This window comes from Pleurodeles waltl, chromosome 4_1 (assembly GCF_031143425.1).
Source record: "Pleurodeles waltl isolate 20211129_DDA chromosome 4_1, aPleWal1.hap1.20221129, whole genome shotgun sequence".
Lineage (NCBI taxonomy): Eukaryota > Metazoa > Chordata > Amphibia > Caudata > Salamandridae > Pleurodeles > Pleurodeles waltl.
In genome coordinates this window covers 18723972-18743880 of record NC_090442.1, presented here as the reverse complement: position 1 = coordinate 18743880, position 19909 = coordinate 18723972, and the positions used below count along the sequence as shown (strand labels likewise).

The 19909-nt window shown below is 46.4% G+C and overlaps 1 pseudogene; it reads left to right on the top strand.

Annotated features, from left to right (window-relative positions):
* The first annotated feature begins 892 nt into the window (after positions 1-892).
* LOC138286917 (zinc finger protein 79-like) overlaps positions 893-19909 on the top strand; it is a 41959-nt pseudogene continuing 22942 nt past the window's right edge.

Below are 19909 nucleotides of genomic sequence, written 5' to 3'. Positions count from 1 at the left end.
GGAACCAGATCATTGTTTTCTGTACTTCCCCCTTTTTATTCTAACCTTGGTAGGGGTGCCAGGTTGTATTAAAGATAGTTTTCTTGGGCACCTTAAGACACTTTTAGCAGTTTTCCCTGCCCCGCTCACATCCGCTTAAAAAAAGATCTCTGGCAAAGAGCCCTCTAGTAGGGCCCGTCAGTCATTGCAGTGCCACCTATGGTTCGATAATGAAGCATGTCACCCGGTGGTGATTGAGGGCTACTGTTCCTGTAAGACTAATGCATGTGGTCCCTGAAAAGAACCCCTACCCTAATTGGCAGAATGGAGTCCGTTCTTTTGGAACACTGTACCTCATAAGCACCACCTGTGCACTGCCTCTGTTTGTACCTCATAAGCACCTACCTGTACACCTCCTCTGTTTGTACCTCTCAGGCGAGCTTCTAAAAATAAAGCTTGTGATCCCCGATCTGCCAGCCATGGCCATTTGATTATCAGGCCTGTTTTCTGCTTTGTACAGGTTTCAAGTTGCTCCCCATGTTTTGACTAACAGTGAGCCCTGTAGAGTGAGTATGCAGGTATAGGGGCGTGGGAGGCAGGTGATGAAAAGGAAATGAAGTAAACCTAGGAATAAGAAATGCTCAAAGGTAGAAATGCTCCATCGACCTGCGGCAAACAGACGCCTCCTCCAGCTCTGCCAAAGGCCCATTTGGCTGCAAAGTAGCCTCCTCAGCACCAAACAGACAACACTGAGTCAGATAGCTTTGAAAGGAACAAAAAGCAACAGTAGTTTAATATGAACACATCTGTTGGCTGCGGGGATATGTCAGGTCAATTATTGATTGTGATGGATTCACTCTAACAGCTAAATGACTGATATTGCTGCTGTTTGTGTGCCTTGTCTGCACGTATGATGTCTAGGTAGGTATTCCAATGAATCCCTCATTCTGTTTTACAAAAATCCCTGGAAGAAGCTGAAAGTGCAACAGAATCTGAACTTTATCTGCTTTCGGAAGAACTAAAGAAACGCTTGTTTGTGTAACGTGTCGGGCCAGAACAAGCTTGTTGTCAGCTGCACTAGTTTCAGGGAGATGGAGGGATATTCTGGTGATAGGAAATCCACCTCAACTCACGAAAATGCTTTCAACTTCCAGGTTTGAAGAAACCAGAAATGCTTGATCCACCCCCAGGGGGCTGTGGAAGTGGCAAAGATACTTTAACAAACAACAAGGTAAAGACCGGAGTTGGCACTTCAGCTGATCCAGTGTGAACAGGAAAGGATTGTGAAGAAGAGTGTGAATGGAGTTACCTTTGTTATCTACTTCTTGAAGATTTACCTTTGTTACAAACTTCCTCTAACTTTAGGAACAGCATCATGTCCTGATCCAGCTCTGTTTCCACAATCTGTTCGTGTTTAAATGAAATATTGTCCATGTGCAACTCCCTAAAGCTGTATCTGCAGCACGTTGGTGCTCCATGAGAGCCCTTTCTTTACTAAGTTACTATGTGAACCCTGGTAAATATCCACCTTTTATGCAGTTTAGAAGATGTGACGTGATCAATCACATAAAATAACTGTGTATGGTGAATTGTCCCTTGATAAGTTTCAAACGTGGCACAGAACAGAGGACCTTTGCAACCAGATAAACATTGTGTATTCACATTCCATTACGTTTCCATTTAGTGATTTTCGAGCTTTTTTACATCCAACAGGAAACAAGCCTTGAATGCACAAAATCAGTGAAGTCAGAGGAATCTGAACATAAACTGACCGATCCTGGAAGAAGCAGTCTAGGGCAGTTCAGTGACTGTAGGAGTCTGAGCTGTGCACCTCCCCACGCCACAAGACGAAGAAACAACTTCTAGAAAATTAAGGCAACAACACTGACGAACCACCTCCTGTGTAAACAAGTGTCCAACACCAGCTTGGATCGTCGGATCGCTATGCTGCGGTTTCAGCAGTGCTTTGCTTTCTAAAATGATAACAGATCATCATTCAGTGCTCTGGGTGTATTGTAAACTCATTCTGGCCAAACCACAGCAACCAGAGAAAGGCGCAGGGAGTGGAGCCAGACATGTGATGGGTAAAGGAAAGAGGGGCTCTGCCTTCTAAAATACAAAGTACTTCCCAGTTTGCATCAACCAGGAGGAAGGATCCACAAGGTAGCAAAACCATTATCTAATCTACAGACACAATCACCCAAAGAAGAAGCCTTACACGTATTATGAGTGTGACAGGTATTTAGTGACCACTGTAGTTTATTGTTAAATTAGAAATCAAATGTGCAAAATACCACACACATACATGGAGTGTGAGAATAACATTAGGAAATTATCAGCCATGTTGGGCCTTCAGGTAACACAGTCATGGGATGTAGAAAAATATATACCTGACCCAGAGACACCTACCAAGGGAGAAAAGTCATACACATGCAGTGAGGGCTTCAGCTTGTCATCAGAACAAAAGCACCATCAGCAAACGCACAGAGGAGAAAAAAAATCAAATGCACTAAATGTGTGAAGAGCTTCATTCAGTTATCAACACTTCAAAGGCATCAGCAAACACACCAGGAGGTAAAACCACACAAGTGCAGTGAATGTGTGAAGAGCTTTAATTGGTTATATCAGCTACAAGAATATCAGCGAACGCACACAGGGGAAAAACCGTACCATTGCAGTGAATGTGTGAAGAGCTTTAGTTATTCTTCAGCATTAAGGATTCATCAGCGAACACACACTGGGGAAAAACCATTCTACTGTAGTGAATGGGTGAAGAGCTTTAGCCAGTTATCAAACCTAAAACGACATCAGCGCAAACACACAGGGAAAAACCGTACCATTGCAGTGAATGCACAAGTAGTTTTAATCGTTCCTCAACATTAAGGAAACTTCAAAGAACACACACAGGGGAAAAACCGTTCAAATGTAGCGAATGTGTGTTGCGGTATAGTTCTTTATCGAGCCTAAAACAACATCAGCGAAGGCATACAGGGGAAAAACCTTTCAAGTGCAGTGAATATATGAAGAGCTTTAGTATTTTATCAAAACTAAAACGACATCAGCACAAACACACAGGGGAAAAACCATTCAAGTGCAGTGAATGTGGGAAGCACTTTAGTTTTTTATCAAAACTAAAACTACATCAACGCAAACACATAGAAGAAAAACCATTCAAGTGCAGTGAATGTATGAAGAGCTTTTGTCGATCATCAGAGCTCCAAAGACATCAGCGAACACACACGGGAAAAACCATACCAATGTAGTGAATGTGTGAAGAGCTTCAGTCAGTCATCAAACCTCCAAAAACATCTGCGAACACACACAGGGGAAAAACCATTCAAGTGCAGTGAATGTGGGAAGAGCTTTAGTTCTTTATCAAAACTAAAACAACGTCAACGCAAACACACACAGGCGGAAGACCATACCATTGCAGTGAATGCACAAGTAGTTTTAGTCTTTCCTCAACATTAAGGAACCATCAAAGAACACACACGGGAAAAACCACACCATTGTAGTGAATGTGTGAAGAGCTCCAGTCAGTTATCAAACCTCCAAAAACATCTGCGAACACACATAGGGGAAAAACCATTCAAGCACAGTGAATGTGGGAAGAGCTTTAGTTTTTTATCAAAACTAAAACAACATCAACGCAAACACACAGGAGAAATACCATACCACTGCAGTGAATGCACAAGTAGTTTTAGTCTTTCCTCAACATTAAGGAACCATCAATGGACACACACGGGGGGAAAAAACATTCAAATGTAGTGAATGTGTGAAGCGCTTTAGTCAGTTCTCAAACCTACAAACACATCAGCGAACACACACAGGGGGAAAAACCATTTAGCTGCAGTGAATGTGTGAAGAGCTTTAGTCAGTTACCAGCCCTAAAAACACATCAGCGATCACACACAGGAAAAAAAACATTCAAATGTAGTGCAATTCTCCAACCTACAAACACAGCAGCTAACACACCATCACTAAACACACATAGACATAATTATAGAAATGCAGCACATTTGGCAGTAATGTAAGTATGACAACTATACTAACCCATCTGTGGACACACACAGGTGCAAAAAAGTGCAGTTACTGTGAGATGAAGGAATTACAGAAAATGATTGTGAGAAATTAGCCTCTTTCTAGCCTTGTTACCCCCACTTTTGGCCTGTTTGTGAGTATATGTCAGGGTGTTTTCACTGTCTCACTGGGATCCTGCTAGCCAGGGCCCAGTGCTCAGAGTGAAACCCCTATGTTGTCAGTATGATTGTTATGTGTCACTGGGACCCTGCTAGTCAGGACCCCAGTGCTCATAAGTTTGTGGCCTATATGTGTTCCCTGTGTGGTGCCTAACTGTCTCACTGAGGCTCTGCTAACCAGAACCTCAGTGGTTATGCTCTCTCTGCTTTCCAAATTTGTCACTAACAGCTAGTGACTAAATTTACCAATTCACATTAGCACACTGGTACACACATATAATTCCCTTGTATATGGTACTGAGGTACCCAGGGTATTGGGGTTCCAGGAGATCCCTATGTGCTGCACCATTTCTTTTGCCACCCATAGGGAGCTCTGACAATTCTTACACAGGCCTGCCACTGCAGCCTGAGTGAAATAACCTCCAAGTTATGTCACAGCCATTTACCACTGCACATAAGTAACTTATAAGTCACCCATATGTCTAACCTTCACATGGTGAAGGTTGGGTGCAAAGTTACTTAGTGTGTGGGCACCCTGGCACTAGCCAAGGTGCCCCCACATTGTTCAGGGCAATTTCCCCGGACTTTGTGAGTGCGGGTACACCATTACACGCGTGCCCTACACATAGGGCACCACCTATGTGTAGCGTCACAATGGTAACTCCGAACATGGCCATGTAACATGTCTAAGATCATAGAATTGTCACCTGGTATTGGGGAGATAATTCCATGATCCCCCGGGTCTCTAGCTCAGAACCCGGGTACTGCCAAACTGCCTTTCCGGGGTTTCACTGCAGCTGCTGCTGCCAACCCCTCAGACAGGTTCCTGCCCCCCTGGGGTCCAGGCAGCCCTGGCCCAGGAAGGCAGAACAAAGGACTTCCACAGAGAGAGGGTGTTACACCCTCTCCCTTTGGAAAAGGTGAGAAAGGCTGGGGAGGAGTAGCCTCCCCCAGCCTCTGGAAATGCTTTGATGGGCACAGATGCAGCCCATCTCTGCATAAGCCAGTCTACACCGGTTCAGGGATCCCCCAGCCCTGCTCTGGCGCGAAACTGGACAAAGAAAAGGGGAGTGACCACTCCCCTGACCTGCACCTCCCAGGGGAGGTGCCCAGAGCTCCTCCAATGTGTCCCAGACCTCTGCCATCTTGGATTCAGAGGTATTGCTGGCACACGAGACTGCTCTGAGTGGCCAGTGCCAGCAGGTGACGTCAGACGCTCCTTCTGATAGGCTCTTACCTCTCTTGGTAGCCAATCCTCCTAACTTGGTAGCCAAACCTCCTTTTCTGGCTATTTAGGCTCTCTGCTTTGGGGAATTCGTCAGATAACGAAAGCAAGAGCTCACCAGAGTTCCTCTGCATCTCCCTCTTCACCTTCTGCCAAAGGATCGACCGCTGACTGCTCAGAACCCCTGCAAAACCACAAAAAAGTAGCAAGACGACTACTAGCAACCTTGTATCGCCTCATCCTGCTGGCTTTCTCGACTGTTTCCATGTGGAGCTCTGAAGAAATCTCCTGTGGGTCGACTGAATCTTCCCCCTGCAACCGCAGGCACCAAAAGACTGCATCACTGGTCCTCTGGGTCCCCTCTCAGCATGACGAGTGTGGTCCCTGGAACTCAGCAACTCTGTCCAAGTGACTCCTACAGTCCAGTGACTCTTCAGTCCAAGTTTGGTGGAGCTAAGTCCTTGCCTCCCCACGCTAGACTGCATTGCTGGGTACCGCGTGATTTGCAGCTGCTCCGGCTCCTGTGCACTCTTCCAGGATTTCCTTCGTGCACAGCCAAGCCTGGGTCCCCAACACTCCTTTCTGCAGTGCACAACCTTCTGAGTTGTCCTCCGGCGTCGTGGGACTCCCTTTTGTGACTTTGGGTGGACTCCGGTTCACTTTGATTCCAAGTGCCTCTTCAGGTACTTGTGCGTGTGCTGCCTGCTTCTGTGAGGGCTCCCTGAGTTGCTGGGCGCCCCCTCTGTCTCCTCCTCCAAGTGGCGACATCCTGGTCCCTCCTGGGCCACAGCAGCACCCAAAAACCTTTACCGCGACCTTTCCAGCTAGCAAGGGTTGTTTGCAGTCTTTGTGCGTGGGAACACCTCTGCAAGCTTCATCGCAACGTGGGACATCCATCATCCAAAGGAGAAGTTCCTAGTTCTCTTCTTTCTTGCAGAACTCCAAGCTTCTTCCAACAGGTGGCAGCTTCCTTGCACCCTCAGCTGACATTTCCTAGGCTGCTGCCCACTCTCGACACTGTCGCGACTATTGGACTTGGTCCCCTTCTCTTACAGGTACTCAGGTCCAGAAATCCACTGTTGTTGCATTGCTGGTGTTTGTTCTTCCTGCAGAAACCCCCTATCACGACGTCTCTGCTCTCTGGGGGTAGCAGGTGCACTCTACACCTACTTTTCAGGGTCTTGGGGTGGGCTATTTTTCTAACCCTCACTGTTTTCTTACAGTCCCAGCGACCCTCTAAAAGCACACATAGGTTTGGGGTCCATTCGTGGTTCGCATTCCACTTTTGGAGTATATGGTTTGTGTTGCCCCTATACCTATTTGCTCCTATTGCAATCCATTGTAATTCTACACTGTTTGCATTACTTTTCTTGCTATTACTTACCTAATTTTGGTTTGTGTACATATATCTTGTGTATATAACTTATCTTCATACTGAGGGTACTCACTGGGATACTTTTGGCATATTGTCATAAAAATAAAGTACCTTTATTTTTAGTACTTCTGTGTATTGTGTTTTCTTATGATATTGTGCATATGACACCAGTGGTATAGTAGGAGCTTTGCATGTCTCCTAGTTCAGCCTAAGCTGCTTTGCCATAGCTACCTTCTATCAGCCTAAGCTGCTAGAAACACTTCTTCTACACTAATAAGGGATAACTGGACCTGGCACAGAGTGTAAGTACCCTTGGTACCCACTACAAGCCAGGCCAGCCTCCTACAATGATACAACTACAAATATGTGGAACATTCAAATACCAGATGATAAAAAGCAGATGATGGAGACCCTGACTAGACTGAGTGAAGAAAATAAGAGATATTTGTAGTGTCTCTATGAAACTGGATTATTGGTTGAAGGGAGTGAGAACCCTGTTTGAATATTAATCACAGTCCTTGTCAGGGTGAACTACAAATGTCACTAAATAAACTTGAGGTTAACCCTCTGGTTAAGCAGTCAGGCTTAACGTATGGGCAACGTGTAAAGTATTCCAGTAGCACTCTATATGTAATAAAGTGAAACACAACACAAAAAGAATAAGAGTCCCAAACCAATTAGAAAAATAGAAGATATTTCAATAAATAAACTGGCACCATGACAACAAAAATCCAATCAGTAGAATCGTTTTTTTGTTTTTACAGTTTTAGTAAAAATAGCATCAAACAGCGCGAAGCACCAATTATGGGTATCTGATTGCACAGGAACAGGACACCCTCACCAGTTCAGGGTGACCGCAGTGAAGCACGGGCTGGATCATGGACCAGGTTTAATTAGTGCCTTTGGTGTGAAGACGCTGTGTTGGACCTGCTGAAGCAACCGTTAAAGGGTTGTGTGGTACTGTCATGTGAGATTGCATCACCCTGCACCGGGTCTGGTGAAGCGCCGATCGGGAGTGGCGTGGTGCTGCTATGTGAAGCTCTGCGTCTGGCCCGGTGGAGCTGAAGATTGGGAGCTGCAGGGTTCTGCGATGCAAGTCTCTGCGTCAGGTCCGATAAATCCGCTGACCAGGAGCTGAGTGGTGCTGTTCTGTGAGGCGCTGTGCCATTGTGCACTGCGTTCAGTGAAACCTTCAGTTGAGCAGTTAGAAGTACACTCTGGCTCTAGCCAAGGGTCCATGATGTGGAGGACAACACTTGGGGGAGATCATGATTCACAGAGGCCAGCAGAGTTTAAACTATGGCTAGTGGGGGTATTGTTTCTTTTATACTTTTGAAACTTGAATCTTCCCTAATGAGTCTGAACAGGCTTATATCCCAACTATGGTAAAAACCTTCTAAAGTTCGCATTTTCATATTACTAAATTAAAATCTGACTGTGCTATTAAAGAGGATTTAAAATTACAATTCAGATGAGTGAAAGAGGTATTTTTCTAGCTGTTCTCAAACTGAAGTTATCACTAATTAATTAAATATAATAAGGTCACCCATTTTTAATATAGGGAAAGCTATCCTTGCCACATTGAAGAACAACGTTAAGGTTTTTGTAGGAGGCTGGCCTGGCTTATAGTGGGTACCTGATGGTAGTTACCCCTTGTGCCAGGTCCCGTTAACCCTTATTAGTAGATTAGTAGTGTTCTAGCAGCTAGGGCTGATAGAGGTAGCTATAGCAGAGCAGCTTAGGCTTAACTAGGAGACATGCAAAGCTCCTAATATACCACTTATATCATATAGCACTATATCATAAGAAACACAATACTCAGAGTTACTAAAAATAAAGGTACTTTATTTTAGTAACAATATGCCAAAAGTATCTCAGAGAATATACTCCATTAGGAGGTAAGTAATATACAAAAAATATAAACACAAACCAAAATCAGGTAAGTAAAACACTTAGAAAAGTAGTGCAAACACGTTAGAACACAATAGAATTCAATAGGAGAAAATAGGCCTAGGGGCAACACAAACCATATGCTCCAAAAGTGGAACGCGAACCACGAATGGACCCCAGGCCTAGTGTAGTGTGTAGAGAGTCGCTGGGAGTGTAAGGAAACACTAAGGGTGTCCAAGATACCCCACCCTAAGACCCTGAAAAGTAAGAGTAAAGTTATCCTACTACCCCAGAAAGACAGTGAAGTTGAGATAGGGGATTCTGCAAGGAAAACAACTGACTGCAAAGCACTGAAGACGGATTCCTGGACCTGAGGACCTGCAAAGGAAGGGGACCAAGTCCAAGAGTCACGAAAGTGTCCGGGGGGGCAGGAGCCATCTAAACCCCGGATGAAGGTGCAAATGGGCTGCCTCCGGTTGGAAGAAGCCAAAGATTCTGCAACAACGGAAGGTGCCAGGAACTTCTTCTTTGGTCAGAAGATGTCCCACGGCGTGCTGGAGGATGCAGAGTTGTTTCCACGCAGAAAGACCGCAAACAAGCCTTGCTAGCTGCAAGAGTCACGTTTGAAGATTTTGGGTGCTGCCAGGGCCCAGGAAGGACCAGGAGGTCGCTCCTTGGAGGAGGAGACAGTGGGGGCGCTCAGCAGCACAGAGAGCCCACGCAGAAGCAGGCAGCACCCGCAGAAGCACTTGAACAGGCGTTCAAGAAATCTGAGCACTGCGGTCGTCTCAGCACAACAAAAGAGGGTCCCATGAAGTCGGAGGCCAACTCAGCGAGTTGGGCAATGCAGGACGGAGTGCTGGGGAACTGGGCTGTGCTGTGCACAAGGGAAGTCTTGCAAAAGTGCACAAAAGCCCTAGCAGTTTCAGTTCACGCTGTTGTAGTTTGGACTCTTGCTCTGAGCAAGACTGCTGGTCTCAGGATGACAGTACTTTCGTTTGTAGGTGACTAAGGCCCTCATTCTGACCTTGGCGGTCGGCGGAGAGGCGGCGGTCGGACCGGGAACAGACCGGCGGTATTAAAAATGGCATTCTGACCGCGGCGGTCACCGCCGCGACCGACTGCCACTTCCCCACTCCGACAGCCACGGCGGTCATGACCGACGGGCTGGAGTCTGCGCACTCCGGTCCGGCGGTCGACCCAAGACCGCCAACGGTATCATGACCCTGCTTACCGCCGCGGTTTCTGGCGTTCGGGAACCGCCATGCGAACCATGGCGGTAGGCACTATCGGTGCCAGGGAATTCCTTCCCTGGCACTGATAGGGGTCTCCCCCACCCCCCACTGCCCCCCCGAGTCCTCCCCCCACACCCTCCACCCCCCTGCCACCCCCCAGAGGTGGTACGAACCCCCTCCCCACCCCCACCCCGACATGCACATACACGCACCCCGACATGCACACACCCCCAACATGCACATATACACACCCCCTACACACACACATACACAACGGGGACACATACCCGCACACATACATGCCGACATGCGCACCCGCCGAACTACACACATTGCCCATAGGCACAGCAGCACTCCCCGCCCGCATGCACGCACTCACACACCCCCTCTACACACTCACACGCACACCCCCATGCACGCACACATCACACAACACCCCCCCACCCCCTCCCCTCACGGACGATCAACTTACCTTGTGCGTTGGTCCTCCGGGAGGTGACAGGAGCCATGGGGAGGTGACCGCCAACAGAAGACCGCCAACAGAAGACCGCCACACAGAAATGTGGGTCGTAATTCTGTGGGCGGTGTTCTGCTGGCGTGGCGGTGGAGGTTGACCAGTCTCCACTTTCCCGCCGACCGCCAGTGTGGCTGCTGGCGGTTTTCCGGCGGAACGCTCCCAGCGGTCAGAATGCGCACAGCAGCATACCGCCGCGGTCGGCGGTCTTCACCGCGGCGGTAACTCGGCGGTCTTGCGAAAAGACCGCCAAGGTCAGAATGACCCCCTAAGTCTCTTCCTACAACTATTTGTAACTGTTGTCCAAACCTTACCGGCTTACTAGCAGTACCTCACCAAAAACACAATAGTAAAAGGTGATTTGTAGCAGTCTCTTACGCATGGACTCAAAATACAATATCTCAGGGTTGTCGTGGTTAAACGGAAATTACCCTTTTCTCACAGATTCATTATGTCTCATACAAACAAAGGCAATAACACAGATGCAGTAAAGTTATAATAGTTTTTATTCAACATAACTGCAATTTGTGATAAGTTGCATGAACTGCAATGATTAGGATAATGAATATACCAAGCAACAGTATTGTAAAGAGGAGAGTCATTGTTATAAAGACCCCCACCATTATGCAATATATGAAAGAAATATATGTATATGTAAAAGATGGAATAAGCCTTGATACCCTAAGGAGAGTAGGTCTAACCTCCTACCTAAAAAAGGAAGAGCTGGGTTCGTTAAACCTAATCTGCCAAAACCGTGTCCATGAGAGGAGCCCCCAACCCTCGTTACCTTGGAATGAGGTCTCTATCTCAGACTCCGCAGGGACACGAAGACTGGATCAGTGTCAAGATGACTGCAGCATCGGTATCAGCGATGGTGGCGATGCCCTCTGGTCGGAATCCCTCTGATTATCTGTCTAAAAGTGTGTTGTATTTATACAGATCTACAAGGTCCCCTGACATAAGTGTTATTCATAACAATAGATAACAGGCATGCTTGGGACGGCAATTAATATCAACAATCCCTCGAAAGTATAGAGAGGGAAAATCACTAAGTGTGAATGCCTACTGTATGTTTGTCTTTCGTGCTTGATCTTGACGCCTTGGCGCAATGACACTGATAATAGAACCCATAACAAGTGGCCTAACTATAAACAAGGCCGCAATTTTAAAGGAAATAAATATTTAAATGGACTATGACAGAGCAAGCTAAGTAGGTTAAAAGTCACTGGGTGACGGGGGCACGAGTTTACAAGCCTACGGCTAAGCTAACTCCTGTTATCCCGCTAAAACAAACTAGGATTCACTACACCCTCCCCATTGCCGTAACAGGTATGATGAAGGTAAGGAAACCCAAGCGCTAAAAAAGCTGCTACTGAACCAAATTGCCAAAAAACGAAAATGAAAACTCAAGCTAAAAAAATGTACGTAATGACCAAAATAAATGCTGTGTGTTAAAATATGTTTTTTTTCTTCTTAAAAAACATTCAGAGATGTTAATATCAACCATGACAAGTATCGCAAACTTTCAGTTAAATCGCAATTTTTTAGAACCGGGAACTGGCAAGCGAATTCACCAAATTATGTGCTATATGCAGGATCTTGAAGAATGTCATCGAAGTCACCATTCAAGGATCTTAAAAATGAGTCAACATCGTCTGAAGTGAAATTGAGAGCTGGGCGGACAAACGGATCCACAGAGCAGAAGTGAGCCATATTCATCGGTGTGTCGACACTCGCTGCAGCGTCCTCATCCATGTTAGTTTGTATAACAGAAGGCTCATAGGTGGCCTCGTGGAGCAACCTCAGTCTCAAGGGGCATGACCGTGTATGAACCCTCATCGGGGACATCAGCAGTTCGTGGTCCACAGGAGATGTTGGTGCAACAGCAAGACAGACCATAGGCAGATGTTCAAAGAGACACCATATGCAGCGGAACACCGGTTGTACACACCATAGTAGAGACCGGAATGACAATGACCAGTCAAACTCTAGTTCCACCAGCAAAGGTGTACCGAAGATCCGAACCATGCGTTCACGGCACAGCGGAGTTGACGGGAGCGGCTCCATTGCTCTGTGTCGCTGGAAAAAAACAACCACCACGAATCAGAAAAAATAGCAGTAGTAGTCCGCCAATTAAAGCCAAAATAATTGGAAAGCCACCAAACACACTGGAAAAGAGTGAATGGATGGCTGATGGGATGACTCCGAAGACAGTCTGGAAGATGGACACGAAACCAGACCCGACAGCCTTAAAGAAATGAACAATCCCAGTGGTGCTTGAAGCATTGAATATTCTCGACACCAACTCTCCAAAGTGTATGGGGAAATCGGTATTTAAAAGGGATTGTATCTCGGCTGATGATCTCACAACCTGGAGAGCATACGTCTCTTTTGCGGATGTCAAGGCGACTTGTTTTTGAAACAATAGCGCCTTCAGTCTACTCAACTTGTCATAGTTCACATTAATAGTATCAATGTGGGGCCATATTTCAGATACTTGTATCTCTCGTGTGGGGGGAAACAAAACATGGCCACAACACGTAACGACCTTCGTGACTGAGATTGCGTAGGCAATTCCAGGTCGCAAGCCGCAACAGCTGTCATCGCTCAGAAGAACATAACTCCCATTAGAAAGAACATGAAACACTGAACGAATCAAGGGGACGGGAGTACCCTTCAGAAAACAGGCCAAATTCGCGACCCCCGCATTGCAAAGACCGTGAAGAGACACCTGTTTGCATATCATGGAATGACGAACATTAGTCTCACCTTCACTTCCGCTAAGAAAGACCTCTTGTTCGCCGTTCAGACATCGATACTCAAAGGGCAACTCCCACTCTTCCTTAATAAAGCTATCTTCTAGCCGTTCATATCGTCCCACTGCAAGATGTTTCAGGCAGCTTGAGAAACGAAACGTTGAAAACTGTAAATTAATAATGCTGTGTAAGAGCCAGATAGTTGAAGGACTCTCTGCTACCGTGAAGGGCAACTTATCTAATTTTTCTACTTGAAGCAAGGTGAAACGAGCCTCTCTTTTAGCCATTGTCACTTGGTCCCTGGAAAAATTAAAAGCAGCGAATAGTTCACTCCCATTAAGGTATTTCCATGGAATGTGGGCACTTTTCAGCGTCTGCAACGCCCAACTCAGCTGCATGATGGAACGCAGCTGTGTTTGCCCATGATATAACCGAGACAAATCAGTCTGAGTGATATCAATAGCAGATGACACTATATTCGACAGGGAATAAATCCTGTTGGATAGCGTGTTCATGCCATTGTCGACAACAGCCAATGTGTTTTCCAAATTCTCTTTATCAAGTTGCCGTAAACGTGCAGCAGCCTCAATTTGAGAAAGTTTCCAAATTTCATTATACATGGCATATAAAAACCGTTTTGAGCGTTGTTTTCTAGGACCTAATAGGAAATCTTGTAGGTCTATACTGTCAGAAAGAGTATTCAGGTGTTGTTTCACCGCTGTTAAGGTGTTCGTTTGTACCCATTGTTGGCACAGCTTGCCCACACTGTATGTTGTAATAATACCAGCATGCTGACCTGACAAAAAGCGAGGGTCTGGTCTATGAATGGAAAAAAACCCTGAAGAGTTAAAAAAACACCTTTGACACTCATCAGTATCGGTGGGCCATACCAACCATCCCCCGGGACTGGAAAGTGAAGAATTATAGTCACCAGCCTTAACCAATGCATCTAGCCTTTCCTAAGAAACATTTAGAAAGTGTTGCCAATCTTTCAATTTTGTCGGTGTAGGGATACTGGGCGTGTTTAGATCCTTTATTTTAGCTAATCCCAGACATGATGTCTGCTCAACAGTGTCATTTAAAAAAATCATTTGCACAGGAATTAAGCAAGCTCGAAACAAAGCCTCCCTACCCTGTATCTGCCAATCTTGCGTCCCCCATACAGTCTTCAAATCGATAGAGTTCTTCCAATATTCATAACCCTCAATCGAAAGTCGGGAAACAAAGGGATCTGAATAAATCAGTTTCGTATCCGTTAGCAACAGTTTCCTAATGTGTGTCTTAGGTAATTTAAAATAATAAGATTCAGCTTTCGTTGTATCATGCCCAGAAAAGTATGTGAATTTGTCACTGTAATACTTTGGACTCCCCACCCGTGGTGTTGAACAATGTTCCCATTGTGTGTAGTTAAAAAGAGGCCTATATCTAGTTGCACGGTGCAGGTAGTGATGTCCCCAATTATTATAGCAGAACATTTCCCCATAATTCATTGTAAAATCATATATATCATCACTTCCAAAAGCTTAGTAGTCCTTCATTTCAGTTAGCATGGAATCCACTGTTTGAACATCCCAATCATCAGAGACAACATTAGGTGTAATAACATCAGACATAGAAATTTTGAACACGTATGGTATCTGAATTATCTCTGTAGGCCCGTATATATCGAACGGAACTTTGTCCCAAACAATCCCATCAGAAATTGGAATAGCTGTAATATTGACAGGGGACAAATCACGTCGGACCTTATGTGATGAAAGATGCGGTGTTAAAATTACATCAACAGGCTCCACTGAGGAGCGATCAGCAATACAGTGACCATTAATTAGTAAAAAGAAAACAGTCACAAAACCAATCCATAAAAACAATGCAATAATTGTCAAACAGAACCAGAGATAGTTCCATGGATATATCAAATAGTTCTTTTTAAGCCATTGATAGAACTTGCTACCTCTGGAAAGTTTGTCAGTCTCAGTTGAGGATGAATCTGAAGAAAAATCATCAATGTCCACAAAATAGCCAGAGGAAGTCTCCGCAAACACAGGACTCATCGAATTCCCATCCACTGTTCGTGGAGGTTCATGATAAATGACGTTACCAGTCGTGGAAGTGTTAGTGTAAAATACAGCCAAATCCTGTAGCGGTGTGTTCTCCGAAGTTGTTACAGGAACCAACAAAAGTTCATTTTCCGCCCTCCCCATGGTCGAGGAAGTGTCTGGAACAGCAGCTGACATAGTTGCATAGTCAGTAGTAGCGACGGTCATCCTACTATGTAGAGGGATGTCCTGTTGGGTAGTGAGAGGGGAACGGGAACCACCCAAGGGACCTCCAGGTCTACTGTGAAGAATCGGCCAAATGGTGTAATTTGATGTCATCAATGGAGATGAATATGTTTGATTTGGAACCAGACAATGGCGGAAGGATGACAGTCCTGGTGCCTTTTATCCCCAAGACCGGTACAGGTGCTCTGTATGCTGGACCAAACTCTTTTTTCACAGCGATCTTCTCACGAACCAGATCCCCAACGTTAGGAATCCAGCCAGTCAAAGTTTTCGCCAAATCCCTTATTCCCAAGGTGGCAGCGCTCGCAGATGATTTATCATCACGGAATTGTTGAAGCTCCTGTAAAACAGCGAGACGTTCTTTTATGTCAAATGGTGTTTCTGCTGCCACCATACCAGGGGCATCAAGATCGGGAACATACATAGTTGTCCCAAAGAGAACCTCATATGGAGACTTTCCCCTCAAGGACCGTCGTGGCAGATTATACAGTGCTCTCTGGACCCCATATAGGTGATGTAACCAACTGCGGCCTGAACCTAATACTCGAGCTGTTAAAGACTGCTTTAGATCACGATTCCGCCTCTCCACGACCGAATTTCCCTCGGGATGGTATGGTGAGGAGTAATGGAGTTCAACACCCATCGTCCTCATAGTGTCCCTGAAAGCCTTAGAGGCAAATGCAGGGCCCTGGTCCGAATGGAATGCCGCAACCGCATATGTACCGATAAAGACCAGCAAATCTTTTATAACAGTCCGGGCGTCAGCCGACCGCTGTGGCCATACCCACAGGAATCTAGAACAGGAATCCACAGCCACTAAAATGTATTTGTATGCACCATCAGGTTGCAAAGGACCACAATGGTCCAGGTACACACAATGGAGTGGTTTGTCTGACACTATGAGAGATGTCTGGGGAGGGCGTCTGATATTCGAGCCCTTAATCTGCTGACAAATGTCACAGCAAAGGACATACTGTTTAGTCCGTCTGCATAGACCAGGCCACCAGTACTGTTGTTGTAGAATGGTGATAGTGGCCTGTATACCAGCATGTGCAGAGGCGACACCCTCATGTGCAGCTGTAATCAGTTCCAATCTTTGATCTTCATTTGGGATCACTCAATCACCAACATCTGGAATTGTTGCAAAAGCAACATTCTGTGCACTGATATGATATGTATAGTTCGTAGGGTATCCTTTCGGAAGGGGCTTGCCTGCAGCCGAGGCTTTAACGGCGATCAGTATTTCATTATCCAACCTCGTTCGAGAACGAGTCACTGCAGCCACAGAAGCCGTAGCTACTGAAGCTTTGGCTGCTTTGTCAGCCAATGTATTACCGGCAACATGTATTCCTACACGTTGGTGCCCCAATGTATGAACTACATGGACACATGGCAGCTTATCCTTAAGATCAGCCACCCTTCCCCATAATATTTTGTGTTTAATGGTGTTCCCTTTAGAATCTCTAAACCCGTTCAGTATCCAATGATTGAGATATTCATTGTATGACTGGACGCAATAATATGAATCACAGACGATCAAAGTCTGTGCTCCTGGCTCTGAATGTTCGAGCGCTAGAAGAAGAGCCTTAAGCTCGGCCAACTGGGCTGTGCAGTCCCCTAAGGTCTGAGTGTATGTGTTTTGAGGATGAAAAACTCCGGCTTCCATTACCCCGCACACGGCTGCGCAAGCTGCCGAGTATTGATGTTTAGTACCCACAGCCGGTTGTGCCGATCCGTCAGTGTAAATGATGGTATCATAACTGTCTATTGGCAATATGTGTAAGGGAGCGGGGTACTCCTGTTCATACTGGAGAAATTCTTGTGTCTGAAGTCTTGGGTCAAACACATAAGCAACATCAGTGGCGGTCAGAGATGTTGCCCATTGAATCCAGCGTAGATGCAATGCCTTAGCGTTAGGAACGCTCGCTTTAGTGACAGCCTCTAAGGCCGGAACCGGGGAGACAACAACAATGCGTTTCCCCTGGGCAAGCGGTCTCTCCTTTATGACGGCAATCTGTACTGCCGTCAGAATTTTTTCAGTAGGAGCAAAACGTTTTTCTGCATTGGAGTACAAATGTGATTTGTATGCTATTGGCACCGTGTCACCCTCATTAAAGGTGACATAGGTAAATCCTAGGGCACCAGCTATTATTCTGATGACCAAATTCGTTTTATTGTCCCGTGTGTACAAGTGTCTAGCTTCTAGCATGTCTCGTTGTATGTCCCTCAGGATGTGTGTGTGTTCAATTGTCCATCGCCTGCCAGAATAATTGGGCTGAATTAAGTCATATAGTGGCTTTACGCGTTCAGCGTAATCTGGAATGTATGTTCTGCCAAAATTAAAGAAACCCAGTAATGACTGCAATTTCTTAAGCGTGTTCGGGGGCTGTAGCTGAGCACACTTCTCTAGGAAGTGCGGGGCCAGGCTCTTCCCCTCGTTCGATAGTTCATATCCTAGGAACAATACACTAAGAAAGGCTATCTTCCTTTTCTTAAAATTAAATTTATATCCGAAGGCAGCAAATCCCAAAATTATCCGATCGACCCTGGCAAGATGAATGTCAAGGGTGTCATCAGTGAGATAGATATCATCCACATATGATAATGCTTCAGAATCAAGCTCCTGTAAGATTGATGTGACACGGGCCGAAAACAGTCCTGGGCTGTTTTTATAGCCTTGTGGTAAACGACAAAAGCGTTTCTGAGAACCATAGGAAAATGCACTTAGGTCTCTACTTTCATGTGCTAAATTCTGGCAGAAAAAACCATTAGATATATCCAATGTAGTTTTGTATTTTTTACGCACTATATTATTAATTAGCACTGTGCTGTGTGAATTTTGTATAGCATAAGTGCGAGCATTACTATTCAAGTGCCTATAATCAACCACTATTCTATATGAATGATCAGGTTTCGCAACGGGAAATAGCGGATTATTCATTGCCGATGTACAGGGCTCAATTACTCCCTGGTATTCAAGTTGTGACAGTATCTCCGTCACTGGAGCTTTTGCTTCATGTTTAACAGGGTAATGTGGCTGCGGGTGTGGTGTAGACCGAACGGGAATAACATGACAAGGAGAGTCCTTGTCCCATCCTACATTATTACGGTATAATGCAGGTGCCTGTGCTAAAGCCCATTCAGCAGCATAGGCTTTTTTGTCTGCCTCCGGAACAAGATCGGAGAAAGAAGGCAAAATGACATCTTCCCCATGTGGGAGCATGCGGACATGTTCAGGTGGCCAGTCTCTCTCGGCCAACAGGATATCACTAGTAAGTTCATCCCAAAATATTACACTAATAATGCGTTCCACGTCTCCCTCTATCTGAATTGTTAAATCATAAACCCGATCGGGTGGGAAAACGCGGCCATCCGCCGTCTCAACTGCGATGTAATCGCTAGTTGCTGTCGCATCCAGATGATCTTTCAGATCCTGGCGACATATCGTGACATCTGCCGCGCTGTCCAACAGAGTCACCGCCCACCTCTTGTTCCTCAACAGTGTTCTCAATACTACTGGCATTTTTAACTGTCAGTGCTGCCACTTTTTTCTTTTTAAATTGTGGCTTTTGTTGAGGAGTCTTTTCTTCTTTTTTAACAGTAGACTGTGGCGAGTCTTTCTTTTCTTTCACTTATTCCGGACGTCGATCTTGACGGCCCCCTCTCTCGCTACGTCTATCCGGTGCGTCCTGAAAGGAACGAGAAGGACGTGAATCAGTATATCTGTCTGGAGTTCTAATGTTATCCCTATTTCTGAGATTATGGCCCTCATTCTGACCCTGGCGGTCGGCGGAGAGACGGCGGTCGGACCGCGAACAGACCGGCGGTATTAAAAATGGCATTCTGACCGCGGCGGTCCCCGCCGCGACCGACCGCTACTTCTCCACTCCGACCGCCACGGCGGTCATGACCGCGGGGCTGGAGTTTGCGCACTCCGGCCCGGCGGTCGTCCCAAGACCGCCAAGGGTATTATGACCCTGCCTACCGCCGCGGTTTCTTGCGGGCGGGAACCGCCGTGCGAACCATGGCGGTAAGCACTATCGGGGCCAGGGAATTCCTTCCCTGGCACTGATAGGGGTCTCCCCCACCCCCCACTACCCACCCGAGTCCTCCCCCCACACCCTCCACCCCCCTGCCACCCCCCAGAGGTGGTACGAACCCCCTCCCCACCCCCACCCCCACCCCGACATGCACATACATGTACCCCGACATGCACACACCCCCAACATGCACATATACACACCCCCTACACACACATACACAACGGGGACACATACCCGCACACATACATGCCGACATGCGCACCTGCCGAACAGCACACATTACCCATAGACACAGCAGCACCCCCCGCCCGCATACACGCACTCACACACCCCCTCTACACACTCACACGCACACCCCCATGCACGCCCACATCACACAACACCCCCCCACCCCTCCCCTCACGGACGATC